The sequence below is a fragment of the Pseudophryne corroboree genome, chromosome 9, assembly GCF_028390025.1.
Source record: "Pseudophryne corroboree isolate aPseCor3 chromosome 9, aPseCor3.hap2, whole genome shotgun sequence".
Lineage (NCBI taxonomy): Eukaryota > Metazoa > Chordata > Amphibia > Anura > Myobatrachidae > Pseudophryne > Pseudophryne corroboree.
Genome location: NC_086452.1, coordinates 331671105 through 331692052, shown reverse-complemented (window position 1 = coordinate 331692052; position 20948 = coordinate 331671105).

Sequence of the window (20948 nt, the reverse complement as noted above, 5' to 3'; positions counted from 1 at the left end):
AAGGAACATATTTTCGCCATATGCGGTGATAATGTTTTGCTGTCACATCCTTCCTAGCTTTTATCAGCGTAGGAATCACTTCATCTGGAATGCCCTTTTCCGTTAGGATCTGGCGTTCAACCGCCATGCCGTCAAACGCAGCCGCAGTAAGTCTTGGAACAGACAGGGCCCCTGCTGCAGCAGGTCCTGTCGGAGCGGCAGAGGCCATGGGTCCTCTGAGATCATTTCTTGTAGTTCTGGGTACCAAGTTCTTCTTGGCCAATCCGGAACGATGAGTATAGTTCTTACTCCTCTCTTTCTTATTATCCTCAGTACCTTGGGTATGAGAAGAAGAGGAGGGAACACATAAACCGACTGGTACACCCACGGTGTCACCAGGGCGTCCACAGCTATCGCCTGAGGGTCCCTTGACCTGGCGCAATATCTTTTTAGCTATTTGTTGAGGCGGGACGCCATCATGTCTACCTGTGGCCGTTCCCAACGATTTACAATCAGCGTGAAGACTTCTGGATGAAGTCCCCACTCTCCCGGGTGGAGGTCGTGCCTGCTGAGGAAGTCTGCTTCCCAGTTGTCCACTCCCGGAATGAACACTGCTGACAGTGCTAGCACGTGATTCTCCGCCCATCGAAGAATCCTTGTGGCTTCTGCCATTGCCATCCTGCTTCTTGTGCCGCCCTGGCGGTCTACATGGGCGACCGCCGTGATGTTGTCTGACTGAATCAGCACCGGTTGGTTTTGAAGCAGGGGTTCTGCTTGACTCAGGGCGTTGTAAATGGCCCTTAGTTCCAGAATATTTATGTGAAGGGAAGTCTCCTGACTTGACCACTGTCCTTGGAAGTTCCTTCCCTGAGTGACTGCCCCCCAACCTCGGAGGCTTGCATCCGTGGTCACCAGGACCCAGTCCTGTATGCCGAATCTGCGGCCCTCGAGAAGATGAGCACTCTGCAGCCACCACAGCAGAGACACCCTGGCCCTCGGGGACAGGGTGATCAGCCGATGCATCTGAAGATGCGATCCGGACCACTTGTCTAACAGATCCCACTGAAAGATCCTTGCATGGAACCTGCCGAAGGGAATTGCTTCGTAAGAAGCTACCATCTTTCCCAGGACTCGCGTGCAGTGATGCACCGACACCTGTTTTGGTTTCAGGAGGTCCCTGACCAGAGATGACAATTCCCGGGCCTTCTCCACCGGGAGAAACACCTTCTTCTGTTCTGTGTCCAGAATCATGCCCAAGAACAGCAGACGCGTCGCAGGAATCAGCTGCGACTTTGGGATATTCAGAATCCAGCCGTGCTGTTGCAGCACTTCCTGAGATAGTGCTACGTTGACTAACAACTGCTCCTTGGACCTCGCCTTTATAAGGAGATCGTCCAAGTACGGGATAATTATAACTCCCTTCTTCCGAAGGAGTATCATCATTTCGGCCATTACCTTGGTAAATACCCTCGGTGCCGTGGACAGACCAAACGGCAACGTCTGGAATTGGTAATGACAGTCCTGTACCACAAACCTGAGGTACTCCTGGTGAGGTGGGTAAATGTGGACATGCAGATAAGCGTCCTTGATGTCCAGCGACACCATAAAATCCCCCTCTTCCAGGCTTGCAATAACCGCCCTGAGCGATTCCATTTTGAACTTGAACTTCCTTACATAAGTGTTCAAGGATTTTAAATTTAGAATGGGTCTCACCGAACCGTCTGGTTTCGGTACCACAAACATTGTGGAATAGTAACCCCGTCCCTGTTGAAGGAGGGGAACCTTGATTATCACCTGCTGAAGGTACAGCTTGTGAATAGCCGCCAGCACTACCTCCCTTTCCCTGGGAGCCGCTGGCAAGGCTGATTTGAGGTAACGGCGAGGGGGAGTCGCCTCGAACTCCAGCATGTATCCCTGAGATACCACTTGTAGAACCCAGAGATCCACCTGTGAGCGAACCCACGGGTCGCTGAAGTTCCGGAGACGCGCCCCCACCGCACCTGGCTCCACCTGTGGAGCCCCAGCGTCATGCGGTGGACTTAGTGGAAGCAGGGGAGGATTTTTGTTCCTGGGAACTGGCTGTCTGGTGCAGCTTTTTTCCTCTACCCCTGCCTCTGGGCAGAAAGGATGCCTGACCCGCTTGCCTTTCTGAGGCCGAAAGAACTGTACTTGATAATACGGTGCTTTCTTAGGCTGTGAGGGAACCTGAGGTAAAAAAGTCGACTTCCCAGCTGTTGCTGTGGATACGAGGTCCGAGAGACCGTCCCCAAATAATTCCTCACCCTTATAAGGCAAAACCTCCATGTGCCTTTTAGAATCAGCATCACCTGTCCACTGCCGAGTCCATAATACTCTCCTGGCAGAAATGGACATTGCATTAATTCTAGATGCCAGCCGGCAAATGTCCCTCTGTGCATCCCTCATATACAAGACGACGTCCTTTATATGCTCTATGGTTAACAAAATAGCATCCCTGTCGAGGGTATCAATGTTGTCTGACAGGGTATCAGACCATGCTGCTGCAGCACTATACATCCATGCTGAAGCAATAGCAGGTCTCAGTATAGTACCTGAGTGTGTATATACAGACTTCAGGATAGCCTCCTGCTTTCTATCTGCAGGCTCCTTTAGGGCGGCCGTATCCTGAGACGGCAGTGCCACCCTTTTAGATAATCGTGTGAGCGCCTTGTCCACCCTAGGGGATGTCTCCCAGCGTAACCTATCCGTTGGCGGGAAAGGGTACGCCATCAGTAACCTCTTAGAAATCACTCGTTTCTTATCAGGGGAACACCACGCTTCTTCACACAATTCATTTAATTCATCAGATGGGGGAAAAGTCACTGGCTGCTTTTTCTCCCCAAACATAATACCCTTTTTAGTGGTAACCGGGTTAATGTCAGAAATGTGCAACACATTTTTCATTGCCGTAATCATGCATCGGATGGCCCTTGTGGACTGTACATTTGTCTCATCCTCGTCTACACTGGAGTCAGACTCCGTGTCGACATCTGTGTCTGCCATCTGAGCTAACGGGCGTTTTTGAGCCCCTGATGGCCTCTGAGACGCCTGGGCAGGCGCGGGCTGAGATGCCGGCTGTCCCAAGGCTGTTACGTCATCGAACCTTTTATGTAAAGAGTTGACACTGTCGGTTAATACCTTCCACATATCCATCCACTCCGGTGTCGGCTCCGTAGGGGGCGACATCACACTTATCGGCTCCTGCTCCGCCTCCACGTAGCCCTCCTCATCAAACATGTCGACACAGCCGTACCCACACACCGCACACACACAGGGAATGCTCTGACTGAGGACAGGACCCCACAAAGTCCTTTGGGGAGACAGAGAGAGAGTATGCCAGCACACACCACAGCGCTATATAACACAGGGATTTTACTATACTGAGTGATTTTTCCCAATAGCTGCTTATTAACACAAATTGCGCCTAAATTTATGTGCCCCCCCTCTCTTTTTTACCCTTGTTGTACTGGATACTGCAGGGGAGAGCCTGGGGAGCGTCCTTCCAGCGGAGCTGTGAAGAGAAAATGGCGCTGGCTGTGCTGAGGAAGATAGCCCCGCCCCCTCAGCGGCGGGCTTCTCCCGCTTTTTATAATGTTAATGGCGGGGTTTTTTGCACATATACAGTGTTATACACTGTATTATGTGCTATTTATGCCAAAAGGTAAACTAATTGCTGCCCGGGCCCCCCCCCCCCCCAGCGCCCTGCACCCAACAGTGACCGGAGTGTGTGGTGTGCTATGGGAGCAATGGCGCACAGCTGCAGTGCTGTGCGCTACCTTAATGAAGACAGGAGTCTTCAGCCGCAGTTTTTCATCTTTATCTTCCGTCTTCTGGCTCTGCAAGGGGGACGGCGGCGCGGCTCCGGGAACGGACGATCGAGGTCGGGCCCTGTGTTCGATCCCTCTGGAGCTAATGGTGTCCAGTAGCCTTAGAAGCACAAGCTAGCTGCAAGCAGGTAGGTTTGCTTCTCTCCCCTCAGTCCCTCGTAGCAGTGAGTCTGTTGCCAGCAGATCTCACTGAAAATAAAAAACCTAACAAATACTTTCTTTTCTAGTGAGCTCAGGAGAGCCCACTAGGTGCATCCAGCTCTGGCCGGGCACAGATTCTAACTGAGGTCTGGAGGAGGGGCATAGAGGGAGGAGCCAGTGCACACCAGATATAGTACCTAATCTTTCTTTTAAGAGTGCCCAGTCTCCTGCGGAGCCCATCTATTCCCATGGTCCTTACGGAGTACCCAGCATCCACTAGGACGTCATAGAAAACTAAAATCAAATAATTTGGGCCTTTTTCTGATCCCGCAGTATTATTAACATCAATAACATTAATTTCCAGTCACTTCTATCAATTTTGACCACTTCACAGCTGTTGTTTTCATACAGTTTAGGCCAAAGGCTGCAGCGAGCTGGCTGATTACTAAGTGGCAGAGCAGCGGCACACACAGCAATTTATAGCACATCTTTGAAACATTGCCACACAGCAGTGGCAGAAATGAAAAGTGGTACTAGATGTAATTGTCCTTTGGCCCTTCCACCCAGTCACCCTTATGTTGGATAATAAAAAGTACATGCACAGATTAACAATCAAGCACTTTAGGGACATGGACTGACACTTTTGTGGCTGAAGTGCTTGGTTTGTTTGGGCCTCCACAAAACAATAAGCCTAAGGCAACTAAGCTAACAACCGTGCCATGGCAAGATGTCATTGTCACTACCATCCTTGTCTCCCTCATCAGTGTGTACATCATCCTCACACAATATCAATTAAACCCACTGGAATCAACCACTACAGAAGTATCTGTACTTTGATGTACTTGCCGGTAAAGGTCTTCCTCATGGACTTTGTAGTTCATTTTTATGAACATTATCTTTTCCACATTTTAAAGAAGCAGCCTCCTATGCCGATTGCTGACGGGGTTCCCGGGTGTGCTGAAAACTCTTTCTGAGTACACACTAGAGGGTGGGCAGCTAAATTAATGCAAAATCAGTTTGTACAAGGCCCTCCAAATGGCATTTTTTACCTTCCAGTAGTCACAGGGACTCTGTGATATGCCTGTTTGTATGCTGTCATTAAAATAACCCTCCACCATTCTTTGGATGGTGACCAGTGGTGGCTCCAGAGGTGAGCCTATAGTGCAGTCCAAAATTCAAATAGGGGAGCCACACCAACTGTCAGTGAGTTCTGTCTGGTGAAGTTTGGCAGCATTTGGAGTGGCAGTTAATGTGGCTCCCCTGTTTGAATTTTGGAGTGCGCTGCTGCCCCATCTCTGGAGCCACCACTGATGGTTACCGTATTATATGGAGTTACAGAAGAGGTGTCACTAATTTTGGGCATTTCTTTTGGACCAAACTAAATGTCAAAATATTGTGTTGACCCCTCTGCATCACCACTTTTGGGAAAGCTGAGTTTTTTCCTGACAGCAGCAGTTGCCTGAGAAACGGAAGGAGGTGACATTGTAATGCCATGTGTTACTTAAGCTGCCAACTTACTCACCAGGAGCTCTTTACATCTCTTAAGATCTGGGTCCATTGGAGAAAGACACAATGTACAATTTAAACCTAGGATCAAGCACAGTCGCTAAAATGTAGTGATCCAATTTTTTGGGATATTGACAACCCTTGGCTCATGGTGAAACAAATAAGGGACTTGATCTAGAAGTCCCACATACTTAATGGAATTGCTTTGTGTCATCTCCTCCTTCAATTTCTCAAGCTGATTTTCCAAAAGTCTAATTAGGAGAATCACCTGAATCAAGCTAGCAGTGTCTGAACTCACTTCACAGAATGCTACTTCAAAGGGTTTCTGCACCTTCTACAATATAGAATTCTCCACTGTGCTGGAGTAAGGTACATTCCTCCTCTTTTCCAAATGTCATGGCTTGTTGTTTAGCTGTGGATGGCTTTTTGCTGTTCCTCCATCTGCAGAAGAATGTAAAGTTTGGAATTCCACCTTGTTACCACCTCTTGCTTCCGTTGGTGGCAGGGCAAACTGAATTGTTTTGCAGGTGCTGCAATCTCCTACATGCAGCTGCTGAATGCCGGAAATGTCTCGAAATTTGTCGGGCTACAGACAGCATCTCCTGCAAGCCCCTGTCCTAAAAAAAACCCTGTACCTCCAAGGTGATTTTCTGAGCATAACATGAGATATCTTGGAATTCACCAAGCTGTAATGCTTTCACAATATTCGTGGCATTATCAGAAATCACAAAAGTTGAGGAGAGTCCAGGTAGGGTAAGCCATTTTGCTATGACATCCCTTAGTTTTTCTAACAAGTTGTCACCAGTATGGCTCTTAGTAACCTGATAATACACAGAGTAGTCTGCTTCTGAATGAGCTGGTATTGTTTGCTGCTGTTGAAGGTTATTCATCCACCCAGTGTGCTGTCACATTTATGTAATCTTTAGTTTGCCCACATATCTGTGGTTAAGTGGACTGTGGGTAGAATGGCATTTCGTAGGCCAATAATTATTATTATTATTTTTTACATTCTGGTACAGCCGAGGTATTGCTTGTCCAGTAAAATGGAACCGAGAAGACATTTGGTATTGGGGACACAGGACCTCAATTCACTGTCTAAAACCCATAGCATTAATAGCTGATATTGGCCGCAGATCTAATACTAACATAGCCATCATGGCGTCAGTGATCCGTTGAGCAACTGGGTGACAGCTGGCATACTTGCTTCCCCTTACAAAGGATTGTTTAATAGTCAATTGTTGTTGTTTTTCTAACATACTAGTCTTCTTGGTCCCCTTCTGGGATGAAGATCCATCCACAGCAGCAGCAGGCCTAGCACGGAAGGATTCTGTTGAGGATTTCTGGATGGGGGAGGAGTCTAGTAGCCTTTTCAAATTTGATGCAGAACTACCTCCGATCGTTACTGAGAATATTGGGGATAAAGGTGTTGGTGGTGGAGATTGCAGGTGCTGGGATATAATTGAAAGAAGGGAGCTAGCTGATGCTGGATTGCTTGTTGGTATTGTTTTAGATGAAGTTTCTAATGTTGAGAAAAACTTTTCATGAACTCGTTGCAAATACGTAACAGGGAGGAGGTTCCTAGATGGTGAATGTCCCTACCTCTACTTACTGTGGTTTTAAAAATGCTACAGATGGCTTGACAATTGTTGCCAGGATTTGGGTGGATTTTTTGCTTGTATGCCCAGGCATGAGAATGGCCTTCTTCTGTTCATGTCTAAGAGCTGCTTCCACTGGTGCCTGACTTAGACAAACAACATCCTCATTCTCAACATCCTCATTAGCGACAGCATCAGCTACACAAATATCCCCCTCATCCTTTTGCATTTCCTCAATTTACATGTCATCAGCTATACTTCTACTGCTCATCCCCACATTTGCAGAGGGAGCAGAAATGGTGGAAGGTGGATTCTCTGTGAGTATAGTATCAGAAAGGTTAGGCTCACACATACCACTCGTGGACACACTTATGCTGCTTTCACATCGCAAACCCTGCTTTTGAAACGGTTCTTTAAACGGTTCTTAAAACGGGTCTAGCAGTTAAACCCCCTTCACATCGCATGTTGTAACTGGTATATTACCGTTTCATTACTGTTTTAGTACCTTTCACACTGAACCCGTTTCTCCCATAGAAAACAGTGGTTGTCATTTTAAATGGACTTTTCTGGCCCACACATTATTAATAATTATTAATTATTAATAATTTGGCTAGTCGTACGATGGAACCCAGCAGCTTCAAGCATCTTTACCATGTTTTTGTAGATTACTGCATCCTTCACTGTCCCAGTGATTTGTCTAGCAATGTCTTCATCCCCTCTCATCCTAAGCAGCTCCCTAACCTCCTCATTACTCCAATTTGCCATTTTAAATAGAGATGAGCGCCGGAAATTTTTCGGGTTTTGTGTTTTGGTTTTGGGTTCGGTTCCGCGGCCGTGTTTTGGGTTCGACCGCGTTTTGGCAAAACCTCACCGAATTTTTTTTGTCGGATTCGGGTGTGTTTTGGATTCGGGTGTTTTTTTCCAAAAAACCTAAAAAACAGCTTAAATCATAGAATTTGGCGGTCATTTTGATCCCAAAGTATTATTAACCTCAAAAACCATAATTTCCACTCATTTTCAGTCTATTCTGAATACCTCACACCTCACAATATTATTTTTAGTCCTAAAATTTGCACCGAGGTCGCTGTGTGAGTAAGATAAGCGACCCTAGTGGCCGACACAAACACCGGGCCCATCTAGGAGTGGCACTGCAGTGTCACGCAGGATGGCCCTTCCAAAAAACCCTCCCCAAACAGCACATGACGCAAAGAAAAAAAGAGGCGCAATGAGGTAGCTGTGTGAGTAAGATTAGCGACCCTAGTGGCCGACACAAACACCGGGCCCATCTAGGAGTGGCACTGCAGTGTCACGCAGGATGTCCCTTCCAAAAAACCCTCCCCAAACAGCACATGACGCAAAGAAAAAAAGAGGCGCAATGAGGTAGCTGTGTGAGTAAGATAAGCGACCCTAGTGGCCGACACAAACACCGGGCCCATCTAGGAGTGTCACTGCAGTGTCACGCAGGATGTCCCTTCCAAAAAACCCTCCCCAAACAGCACATGACGCAAAGACAAAAAGAGGCGCAATGAGGTAGCTGTGTGAGTAAGATAAGCGACCCTAGTGGCCGACACAAACACCGGGCCCATCTAGGAGTGGCACTGCAGTGTCACGCAGGATGTCCCTTCCAAAAAACCCTCCCCAAACAGCACATGACGCAAAGAAAAAGAAAAGAAAAAAGAGGTGCAAGATGGAATTGTCCTTGGGCCCTCCCACCCACCCTTATGTTGTATAAACAGGACATGCACACTTTAACCAACCCATCATTTCAGTGACAGGGTCTGCCACACGACTGTGACTGATATGACGGGTTGGTTTGGACCCCCACCAAAAAAGAAGCAATTAATCTCTCCTTGCACAAACTGGCTCTACAGAGGCAAGATGTCCACCTCATCATCATCCTCCGATATATCACCGTGTACATCCCCCTCCTCACAGATTATCAATTCGTCCCCACTGGAATCCACCATCTCAGCTCCCTGTGTACTTTGTGGAGGCAATTGCTGCTGGTCAATGTCTCCACGGAGGAATTGATTATAATTCATTTTAATGAACATCATCTTCTCCACATTTTCTGGATGTAACCTCGTACGCCGATTGCTGACAAGGTGAGCGGCGGCACTAAACACTCTTTCGGAGTACACACTTGTGGGAGGGCAACTTAGGTAGAATAAAGCCAGTTTGTGCAAGGGCCTCCAAATTGCCTCTTTTTCCTGCCAGTATAAGTACGGACTGTGTGACGTGCCTACTTGGATGCGGTCACTCATATAATCCTCCACCATTCTTTCAATGGGGAGAGAATCATATGCAGTGACAGTAGACGACATGTCCGTAATCGTTGTCAGGTCCTTCAGTCCGGACCAGATGTCAGCATCAGCAGTCGCTCCAGACTGCCCTGCATCACCGCCAGCGGGTGGGCTCGGAATTCTGAGCCTTTTCCTCGCACCCCCAGTTGCGGGAGAATGTGAAGGAGGAGATGTTGTTGACAGGTCGCGTTCCGCTTGACTTGACAATTTACTCACCAGCAGGTGTTTGAACCCCAGCAGACTTGTGTCTGCCGGAAAGAGAGATCCAAGGTAGGCTTTAAATCTAGGATCGAGCACGGTGGCCAAAATGTAGTGCTCTGATTTCAACAGATTGACCACCCGTGAATCCTTGCTAAGCGAATTAAGGGCTCCATCCACAAGTCCCACATGCCTAGCGGAATCGCTCCGTGTTAGCTCCTCCTTCAATGTCTCCAGCTTCTTCTGCAAAAGCCTGATGAGGGGAATGACCTGACTCAGGCTGGCAGTGTCTGAACTGACTTCACGTGTGGCAAGTTCAAAGGGCATCAGAACCTTGCACAACGTTGAAATCATTCTCCACTGCGCTTGAGACAGGTGCATCCCACCTCCTATATCGTGCTCAATTGTATAGGCTTGAATGGCCTTTTGCTGCTCCTCCAACCTCTGAAGCATATACAGGGTTGAATTCCACCTCGTTACCACTTCTTGCTTCAGATGATGGCAGGGCAGGTTCAGTAGTTTTTGGTGGTGCTCCAGTTTTCTGTACGTGGTGCCTGTACGCCTGAAAGTGTCCCGCAATTCTTCTGGCCACCGACAGCATCTCTTGCACGCCCCTGTCGTTTTTTAAAAAATTCTGCACCACCAAATTCAAGGTATGTGCAAAACATGGGACGTGCTGGAATTGGCCCAGATTTAATGCACACACAATATTGCTGGCGTTGTCCGATGCCACAAATCCACAGGAGAGTCCAATTGGGGTAAGCCATTCCGCGATGATCTTCCTCAGTTGCCGTAAGAGGTTTTCAGCTGTGTGCGTATTCTGGAAACCGGTGATACAAAGCGTAGCCTGCCTAGGAAAGAGTTGGCGTTTGCGAGATGCTGCTACTGGTGCCGCCGCTGCTGTTCTTGCGGCGGGAGTCCATACATCTACCCAGTGGGCTGTCACAGTCATATAGTCCTGACCCTGCCCTGCTCCACTTGTCCACATGTCCGTGGTTAAGTGGACATTGGGTACAGCTGCATTTTTTAGGACACTGGTGACTCTTTTTCTGAGGTCTGTGTACATTTTCGGTATCGCCTGCCTAGAGAAATGGAACCTAGATGGTATTTGGTACCGGGGACACAGTACCTCCAACAAGTCTCTAGTTGGCTCTGCAGTAATGATGGATACCGGAACCACGTTTCTCACCACCCAGGATGTCAAGGCCTCAGTTATCCGCTTTGCAGTAGGATGACTGCTGTGATATTTCATCTTCCTCGCAAAGGACTGTTGGACAGTCAATTGCTTGGTGGAAGTACGACTTCCCCTCTGGGATGACCATCGACTCCCAGCAGCAACAACAGCAGCGCCAGCAGCAGTAGGCGTTACACGCAAGGATGCATCGGAGGAATCCCAGGCAGGAGAGGACTCGTCAGAATTGCCAGTGACATGGCCTGCAGGACTATTGGCATTCCTGGGGAAGGAGGAAATTGACACTGAGGGAGTTGGTGGGGTGGTTTGCGTGAGCTTGGTTACAAGAGGAAGGGATTTACTGGTCAGTGGACTGCTTCCGCTGTCGGCCCAAGTTTTTGAACTTGTCACTGACTTATTATGAATGCGCTGCAGGTGACGTATAAGGGAGGATGTTCCGAGGTGGTTAACGTCCTTACCCCTACTTATTACAGCTTGACAAAGGGAACACACGGCTTGACACCTGTTGTCCACATTTCTGGTGAAATACTTCCACACCGAAGAGCTGATTTTTTTGGTATTTTCACCAGGCATGTCAACGGCCATATTCCTACCACAGACAACAGGTGTCTCCCCGGGTGCCTGACTTAAACAAACCACCTCACCATCAGAATCCTCCTGGTCAATTTCCTCCCCAGCGCCAGCAACACCCATATCCTCCTCATCCTGGTGTACTTCAACACTGACATCTTCAATCTGACTATCAGGAACTGGACTGCGGGTGCTCCTTCCATCACTTGCAGGGGGCGTGCAAATGGTGGAAGGCGCATGCTCTTCACGTCCAGTGTTGGGAAGGTCAGGCATCGCAACCGACACAATTGGAGTCGGACTCTCCTTGTGGATTTGGGATTTCGAAGAACGCACAGTTCTTTGCGGTGCTACTGCTTTTGCCAGCTTTAGTCTTTTCATTTTTCTAGCGAGAGGCTGAGTGCTTCCATCCTCATGTGAAGCTGAACCACTAGCCATGAACATAGGCCAGGGCCTCAGCCGTTCCTTGCCACTCCGTGTGGTAAATGGCATATTGGCAAGTTTACGCTTCTCCTCCGACAATTTTATTTTAGGTTTTGGAGTCCTTTTTTTACTGATATTTGGTGTTTTGGATTTGACATGCTCTGTACTATGACATTGGGCATCGGCCTTGGCAGACGACGTTGCTGGCATTTCATCGTCTCGGCCATGACTAGTGGCAGCAGCTTCAGCACGAGGTGGAAGTGGATCTTGATCTTTCCCTAATTTTGGAACCTCAACATTTTTGTTCTCCATATTTTAATAGGCACAACTAAAAGGCACCTCAGGTAAACAATGGAGATGGATGGATTGGATACTAGTATACAATTATGGACGGGCTGCCGAGTGCCGACACAGAGGTAGCCACAGCCGTGAACTACCACACTGTACTGTGTCTGCTGCTAATATATAGACTGGTTGATAAAGAGATAGTATACTCGTAACTAGTATGTATGTATAAAGAAAGAAAAAAAAACCACGGTTAGGTGGTATATACAATTATGGACGGGCTGCCGAGTGCCGACACAGAGGTAGCCACAGCCGTGAACTACCGCACTGTACTGTGTCTGCTGCTAATATAGACTGGTTGATAAAGAGATAGTATACTCGTAACTAGTATGTATGTATAAAGAAAGAAAAAAAAACCACGGTTAGGTGGTATATACAATTATGGACGGGCTGCCGAGTGCCGACACAGAGGTAGCCACAGCCGTGAACTACCGCACTGTACTGTGTCTGCTGCTAATATATAGACTGGTTGATAAAGAGATAGTATACTCGTAACTAGTATGTATGTATAAAGAAAGAAAAAAAAACCACGGTTAGGTGGTATATACAATTATGGACGGGCTGCCGAGTGCCGACACAGAGGTAGCCACAGCCGTGAACTACCGCACTGTACTGTGTCTGCTGCTAATATATAGACTGGTTGATAAAGAGATAGTATACTCGTAACTAGTATGTATGTATAAAGAAAGAAAAAAAAACCACGGTTAGGTGGTATATACAATTATGGACGGGCTGCCGAGTGCCGACACAGAGGTAGCCACAGCCGTGAACTACCGCACTGTACTGTGTCTGCTGCTAATATATAGACTGGTTGATAAAGAGATAGTATACTCGTAACTAGTATGTATGTATAAAGAAAGAAAAAAAAACCACGGTTAGGTGGTATATACAATTATGGACGGGCTGCCGAGTGCCGACACAGAGGTAGCCACAGCCGTGAACTACCGCACTGTACTGTGTCTGCTGCTAATATAGACTGGTTGATAAAGAGATAGTATACTCGTAACTAGTATGTATGTATAAAGAAAGAAAAAAAAACCACGGTTAGGTGGTATATACAATTATGGACGGGCTGCCGAGTGCCGACACAGAGGTAGCCACAGCCGTGAACTACCGCACTGTACTGTGTCTGCTGCTAATATAGACTGGTTGATAAAGAGATAGTATACTCGTAACTAGTATGACTATAAAGAAAGAAAAAAAAACCACGGTTAGGTGGTATATACAATTATGGACGGGCTGCCGAGTGCCGACACAGAGGTAGCCACAGCCGTGAACTACCGCACTGTACTGTGTCTGCTGCTAATATATAGACTGGTTGATAAAGAGATAGTATACTCGTAACTAGTATGTATGTATAAAGAAAGAAAAAAAAACCACGGTTAGGTGGTATATACAATTATGGACGGGCTGCCGAGTGCCGACACAGAGGTAGCCACAGCCGTGAACTACCGCACTGTACTGTGTCTGCTGCTAATATAGACTGGTTGATAAAGAGATAGTATACTCGTAACTAGTATGTATGTATAAAGAAAGAAAAAAAAACCACGGTTAGGTGGTATATACAATTATGGACGGGCTGCCGAGTGCCGACACAGAGGTAGCCACAGCCGTGAACTACCGCACTGTACTGTGTCTGCTGCTAATATATAGACTGGTTGATAAAGAGATAGTATACTCGTAACTAGTATGTATGTATAAAGAAAGAAAAAAAAACCACGGTTAGGTGGTATATACAATTATGGACGGGCTGCCGAGTGCCGACACAGAGGTAGCCACAGCCGTGAACTACCGCACTGTACTGTGTCTGCTGCTAATATATAGACTGGTTGATAAAGAGATAGTATACTCGTAACTAGTATGTATGTATAAAGAAAGAAAAAAAAACCACGGTTAGGTGGTATATACAATTATGGACGGGCTGCCGAGTGCCGACACAGAGGTAGCCACAGCCGTGAACTACCGCACTGTACTGTGTCTGCTGCTAATATAGACTGGTTGATAAAGAGATAGTATACTCGTAACTAGTATGTATGTATAAAGAAAAAAAAAAAAACCACGGTTAGGTGGTATATACAATTATGGACGGGCTGCCGAGTGCCGACACAGAGGTAGCCACAGCCGTGAACTACCGCACTGTACTGTGTCTGCTGCTAATATAGACTGGTTGATAAAGAGATAGTATACTCGTAACTAGTATGACTATAAAGAAAGAAAAAAAAACCACGGTTAGGTGGTATATACAATTATGGACGGGCTGCCGAGTGCCGACACAGAGGTAGCCACAGCCGTGAACTACCGCACTGTACTGTGTCTGCTGCTAATATAGACTGGTTGATAAAGAGATAGTATACTACTAATATTATATATACTGGTGGTCAGGTCACTGGTCACTAGTCACACTGGCAGTGGCACTCCTGCAGCAAAAGTGTGCACTGTTTAATTTTAATATAATATTATGTACTCCTGGCTCCTGCTATAACCTATAACTGGCACTGCAGTGCTCCCCAGTCTCCCCCACAATTATAAGCTGTGTGAGCTGAGCACAGTCAGATATATATATACATTGATGCAGCACACTGGGCTGAGCAGTGCACACAGATATGGTATGTGACTGAGTCACTGTGTGTATCGTTTTTTTCAGGCAGAGAACGGATATATTAAATAAAACAAACAACTGCACTGTCTGGTGGTCACTGTGGTCGTCAGTCACTAAACTCTGCACTCTCTTCTACAGTATCACAGCCTCAGGTCAATCTCTCTCTCTCTCTCTCAACCCTAATCTAAATGGAGAGGACGCCAGCCACGTCCTCTCCCTATCAATCTCAATGCACGTGTGAAAATGGCGGCGACGCGCGGCTCCTTATATAGAATCCGAGTCTCGCGAGAATCCGACAGCGTCATGATGACGTTCGGGCGCGCTCGGGTTAACCGAGCAAGGCGGGAGGATCCGAGTCTGCTCGGACCCGTGAAAAAAACATGAAGTTCGTGCGGGTTCGGATTCAGAGAAACCGAACCCGCTCATCTCTAATTTTAAACTGTATTCTGTATAATAAAATGCTTCTTCACTCTCATGTGTTTCCTCCAGTTTATTTCCTGCTTCTGCCTGGTGACATCACGGAAGGAGACAGCCTATCACCTTCTGTGGTTTGGAAATACCGTTTCAGAGCCTTTCACATTGCACAATGAAACGGGTCTGAACCGTGTAGGACCCTGCTTTTTAATCGTTTTAAAATACCACTAATCTGTAACCAGTAAATTCAAAGTGGCCCTTTCACACCGCAGCTAGAACCGTTTTGGAAGGCTTAAAAAATGGCAATTTACAGGGTTATAGCTGCGGTGTGAAAGGGGGATTAGACTCTCCCCAGGAATTTGTGACATAATGTATCTGTTTCTGAACACAAAGTTTGTTCTACTGCTTTTGAGGTTTTCATTATTTGTGCACCACTTCTAGACTCTGAGTGAAAAGGTCTTGTATCCTCAAGAGTGGCAGAAGAAGATGCCAAACTGACAGTTACAGAATCAATACTCATAATTAAAGGCCATGGTCTGAGTTTTTCCTTGCCACTGCGTATGGTGAATGGTATGTTGCCAATTTTATATTTTTCTGCACAAACTTTTCTCTCTATTAGAGGTGTTTTTTTTACTTTACCACTGTATATATTTTTTCTTTTATTTTAGATGCCCTGATGTAAACATTCTATGCCAGTGGCGGTGCTAGCGAGCGGTGGGCCCATGTGCGACAAAAAGCTTTGGCCCCCCCCCCCTCATCCCATCTAAGTCCACCCCTTCACTCCTGGAGAGGATCTGGTGAGGGGGACCTGCTCAGGGCCAGATAAATGGATACCTAGCAACAGTGCCGTAACTAGACATTTTAGCACTGTGTGCAAGAAACGGCATCGGAGCCCCACCCCTGCATGCAAAACAGGGGCAGTGCGCGCCATAGGCGCGCAAACAAATACATAGGGGCATGGCTTCGTGGGGAAGGGGTGTGGCCACAAAACAATACCAATTCATAAAATGGTGCAAAGTAGTCTCCATTATTCAAATTACGCCGCACAGTAGCACATTACAGCAGACAGCGTGCCCTTGTTACACATTACGGCAGACAGCGTGCCCTTGTTACACATTATGGCAGACAGCGTCCCCTTTTTACACATTACGGCAGACAGCGTGCCCTTGTAACCCATTACGGCAGACAGCGTGCCCTTGTTACACATTGCGGCAGACAGCGTGCCCTTTTTACACATTACTGCAGACAGCGTGCCCTTGTTAACATTACGGCAGACAGCGTGCCCTTGTTACACATTACGGCAGACAGCGTGCCCTTGTTACACATTAGGGCAGAAAGCGTGCCCTTTTTACACATTACGGCAGACAGCGTGCCCTTGTTACACATTACGGCAGACAGCGTGCCCTTGTTACACATTATGGCAGACAGCGTCCCCTTTTTACACATTACGGCAGACAGCGTGCCCTTGTAACACATTACGACAGACAGCGTGCCCTTGTTACACATTACGGCAGACAGCGTCCCCTTTTTACACATTACGACAGACAGCGTGCCCTTTTTACACATTACGGCAGGCAGACTCCACCTTTTTACACATTACGGCAGGCAGATTCCCCCTTTTTACACATTACAGCAGACAGTCCCCCTTTTTGGAAAGAAAGAAAGAAAGAAAGAAAGAAAGAAAGAAAGAAAGAAAGAAAGAAAGAAAGAAAGAAAGAAAGAAAGAAAGAATTATACTTACTGTCTCCGCTGGCTCGGGCTCCTCGGTGCAGCTTCTGGCAGAGATCACGATTCCCGGGCAGGAGAGAAGGAAGAGGAGGGAGGTGGAGGAGGGAGGCGCAGCAGCGCTGTGTTATTGGTGGAGGTGCTGCTGCTGTCCCAGTCCTTGCACTGGTTGCACTGGCGGTAGTTCTGCCTCTGCTCTATGCCCTTGAACATTGGGTTTAGTAGGTGACACTGATGGACTAGTATTATTATCATGACTGGTGGCAGCAAATACAGCAATAGTATTTGGGTGCTCTTCTCTAAAGTCAACGTTATTTATTTTTCAATTTGCAGATCACAGTGATTCAAAGGGCTTTTACCTTTTATATGTGCGTGAATAATAAATGCACAGGGGTGCAGTGCACCAGAACAGTACAAACAGTAGAACAATATATTTATTTTTCACTTCACAACTCAACTCACACTGCACCAATTCAAAGGGCTTTTATATGCATGTAAATAATAAATGCACAAGGGTATAGTGCACCAGAACCATACAAACAATAGAACATTATATTTATTTCAACTCACACTGCAGAAATTTAAAGGGCTTTTATATGTTTTTGAATAATAAACACAGGTGTACTGTGCGCCAGAACAGTACAAACAATAGAATATATATATATTTTTTTTTACTCACAGTTTGGCTCACACTGCATGGAGTCAGATCACTTTTACATAAGTGAACAAGCTCACTGTGGGACAGTGCACACAGGTTGTACAGACTTAACATAATATTTTTTTTAGTTTTCATTTTTTTTACTTTAAACTTTTTTTTGTCATTTTTCTTTTACCTTTTTCACAACTGACAATACACACTGTAGTGCTTGTAGGTGAATGCAGTGGGTGAAGAATTACACTTTGTGACAGAATTAGACTGGGGACTGGACACAACTTGTAGACAGGACAGCACTTGTGGAATGCTGCAGCCAGGAATGCTTAGATCCAGGCTGCAGTAAAAGTCTGGCATCTGCATAATGCTGGGACATGGCATAGACAAGTTTCAGTGCTATAGTAAACTGTAACAATATATATATATATATATATATATATGTATATACATAGATATATATTGCTGTAAAGCACTACAGCTTATCTGCGATGCATTAGGGTATAATGCAGAGTATATTTAATAGTCTGTGACATGGGATGCTAAATTGTCATTTCCTATATGGAGGTCTGATGAATGACAAGACCTTTTGATGCTGGTCAGTGCACTCCAGGCAGTAGCGGCTCTTGCCACGGGCAAGCAGGACTTTTGCCCGTGGTTATGAAAAGGTCCTCTCCGCGAAGGGACTCTAGACGCGCAGTGAAGTAGCATCTAGTTACCCTTCGCAGAGAGGACCTTTCTGTGCAGCGCTATGGGAGAGACGTCATGACGTCTCTCCCATAGATCAGAGGACCGGCGCCGGCAGTGGAGACGGAGTGCAGTGGTCGGGAAGAAGGAACGGGGCTGGTAAGTATTTTTTATTTTTTTACTAGGGGCACAGCTACTGGTGGGCACACAAAGGGGGGCACAACTACTGGGGCCACAACTAATGGGGTACAGCTGCAGGGGGCACAGCTGCAGGGTGCACAACTACTGGGGGCACAGCTGCAGGGGGCATAACAGCTACTGGGGGCACAGCTGCAGGGGGCACAACAGCTGCAGGGGGCACAGCTGTAGGGGGGCACAACAGCTGCAGAGGGCACATATACTGGGGGCACAGCTGCAGGGGGCATAACAGCTACTGGGGGCACAGCTGCAGGTGGCACAACAGCTGCAGGGGGCACAACAGCTGCAGGGGGCACAACAGCTACTGTGGGCACAGCTCTACAGGCTGCACAACTCTACAGGGGGCAAAACTACAGGGAGCAAAATTGACCACGCCCCTTTCCTATGAGGCCACATCCACATTATTTTTTGCACACCGCAGGCGCGCACTGACCCTGTTTAACCATCGGGGGGAGGTTTGGGGTGCGCCAAAGGAAACTTTCACCCTGGGCGCAACAAGGTCTAGAATCGGCCCTGACTCCAGGTGACAAAGGTAACATGAAGGAAACTTTGATTTGTACTTATGTAAAGTGTGTCAAGAAGGCTTGGAATCAACAATTTCCTGTAAATCCGTCACAGAGATAAGAAGGAAAGGAGGAAAAACATTTGTTCATTAAGGAAGTCAAATGCAAACATTATTGCTGCATAAACTATATAGATACTTTGAATTTGTGTGATAAATATTAAAGAAGGAATGTAAATTACCAGTTCCTGTGTAATGTGTCATGCCTGTAGTTTTGTGAACCCGTGTAAGTGTATATTTGGCTGGTCTGTGGGAATCAGTGAGATGAAGAAGTAAGTAGCAATCCCTGACCAGGAGTCGATCCCGGGCCTCGGCAGAAGGAGCCGTATCCACACCACTGGATCACCAGTTACTTGTTGTCGATAGCAGAATGGTGAATGCATTTGTGAGAACGAACTGGATCAATGATGGATGGGGTATGGCTGGATACACCGCTGGACCGGACTGTCACAGGATTAGGTGTTTGTGTACCCAAAGTCAACTATAGGTTCTCTGGAGTTATGCAGATCTGGGAGGAGAAGATGTGAAACCGGACTGGTTACCGATAAGACTGGTACCGGGCTGGTTAACGGCATGCCTGAACCGAGCTGGTTACCAGAGCACTACAGACCGAGCTGGTTACCGGTGAGACTGAGAACCAGGCTGGTTACCGGCGTGACTGAGAACCAGGCTGAATACCGAATATGGCTGAACTAGGCTGGTTACCTGATATGACTGGTAGTGCTCTGTGAACCGGTATGAGTACTGGGCAGGATACTGGTATAACTGTTATTGTACTGTGAACTGGGCTGGGTACCAGTATAACTAGTGTCAAAGTCGAAAAATATTGCATTACACACATCACGTACAAACTAGAGATGAGCGCCTGAAATTTTTCGGGTTTTGTGTTTTGGTTTTGGGTTCGGTTCCGCGGCCGTGTTTTGGGTTCGAACGCGTTTTGGCAAAACCTCACCGAATTATTTTTGTCGGATTCGGGTGTGTTTTGGATTCGGGTGTTTTTTTCAAAAAACCCTAAAAAACAGCTTAAATCATAGAATTTGGGGGTAATTTTGATCCCAAAGTATTATTAACCTCAAAAAACATAATTTACACTCATTTTCAGCCTATTCTGAACACATCACACCTCACAATATTATTTTTAGTCCTAAAATTTGCACCGAGGTCGCTGTGTGAGTAAGATAAGCGACCCTAGTGGCCGACACAAACACCGGGCCCATCTAGGAGTGGCACTGCAGTGTCACGCAGGATGTCCCTTCCAAAAAACCCTCCCCAAACAGCACATGACGCAAAGAAAAAAAGAGGCGCAATGAGGTAGCTGTGTGAGTAAGATTAGCGACCCTAGTGGCCGACACAAACACCGGGCCCATCTAGGAGTGGCACTGCAGTGTCACGCAGGATGTCCCTTCCAAAAAACCCTCCCCAAACAGCACATGACGCAAAGAAAAAAAGAGGCGCAATGAGGTAGCTGACTGTGTGAGAAAGATAAGCGACCCTAGTGGCCGACACAAACACCGGGCCCATCTAGGAGTGGCACTGCAGTGTCACGCAGGATGGCCCTTCCAAAAAACCCTCCCCAAACAGCACATGACGCAAAGAAAAAAAGAGGCGCAATGAGGTAGCTGACTGTGTGAGTAAGATTAGCGACCCTAGTGGCCGACACAAACACCGGGCACATCTAGGAGTGGCACTGCAGTGTCACGCAGGATGTCCCTTCCAAAAAACCCTCCCCAAACAGCACATGACGCAAAGAAAAAAAGAGGCGCAATGAGGTAGCTGTGTGAGTAAGATTAGCGACCCTAGTGGCCGACACAAACACCGGGCCCATCTAGGAGTGGCACTGCAGTGTCACGCAGGATGTCCCTTCCAAAAAACCCTCCCCAATCAGCACATGATGCAAAGAAAAAGAAAAGAAAAAAGAGGTGCAAGATGGAATTATCCTTGGGCCCTCCCACCCACCCTTATGTTGTATAAACAAAACAGGACATGCACACTTTAACCAACCCATCATTTCAGTGACAGG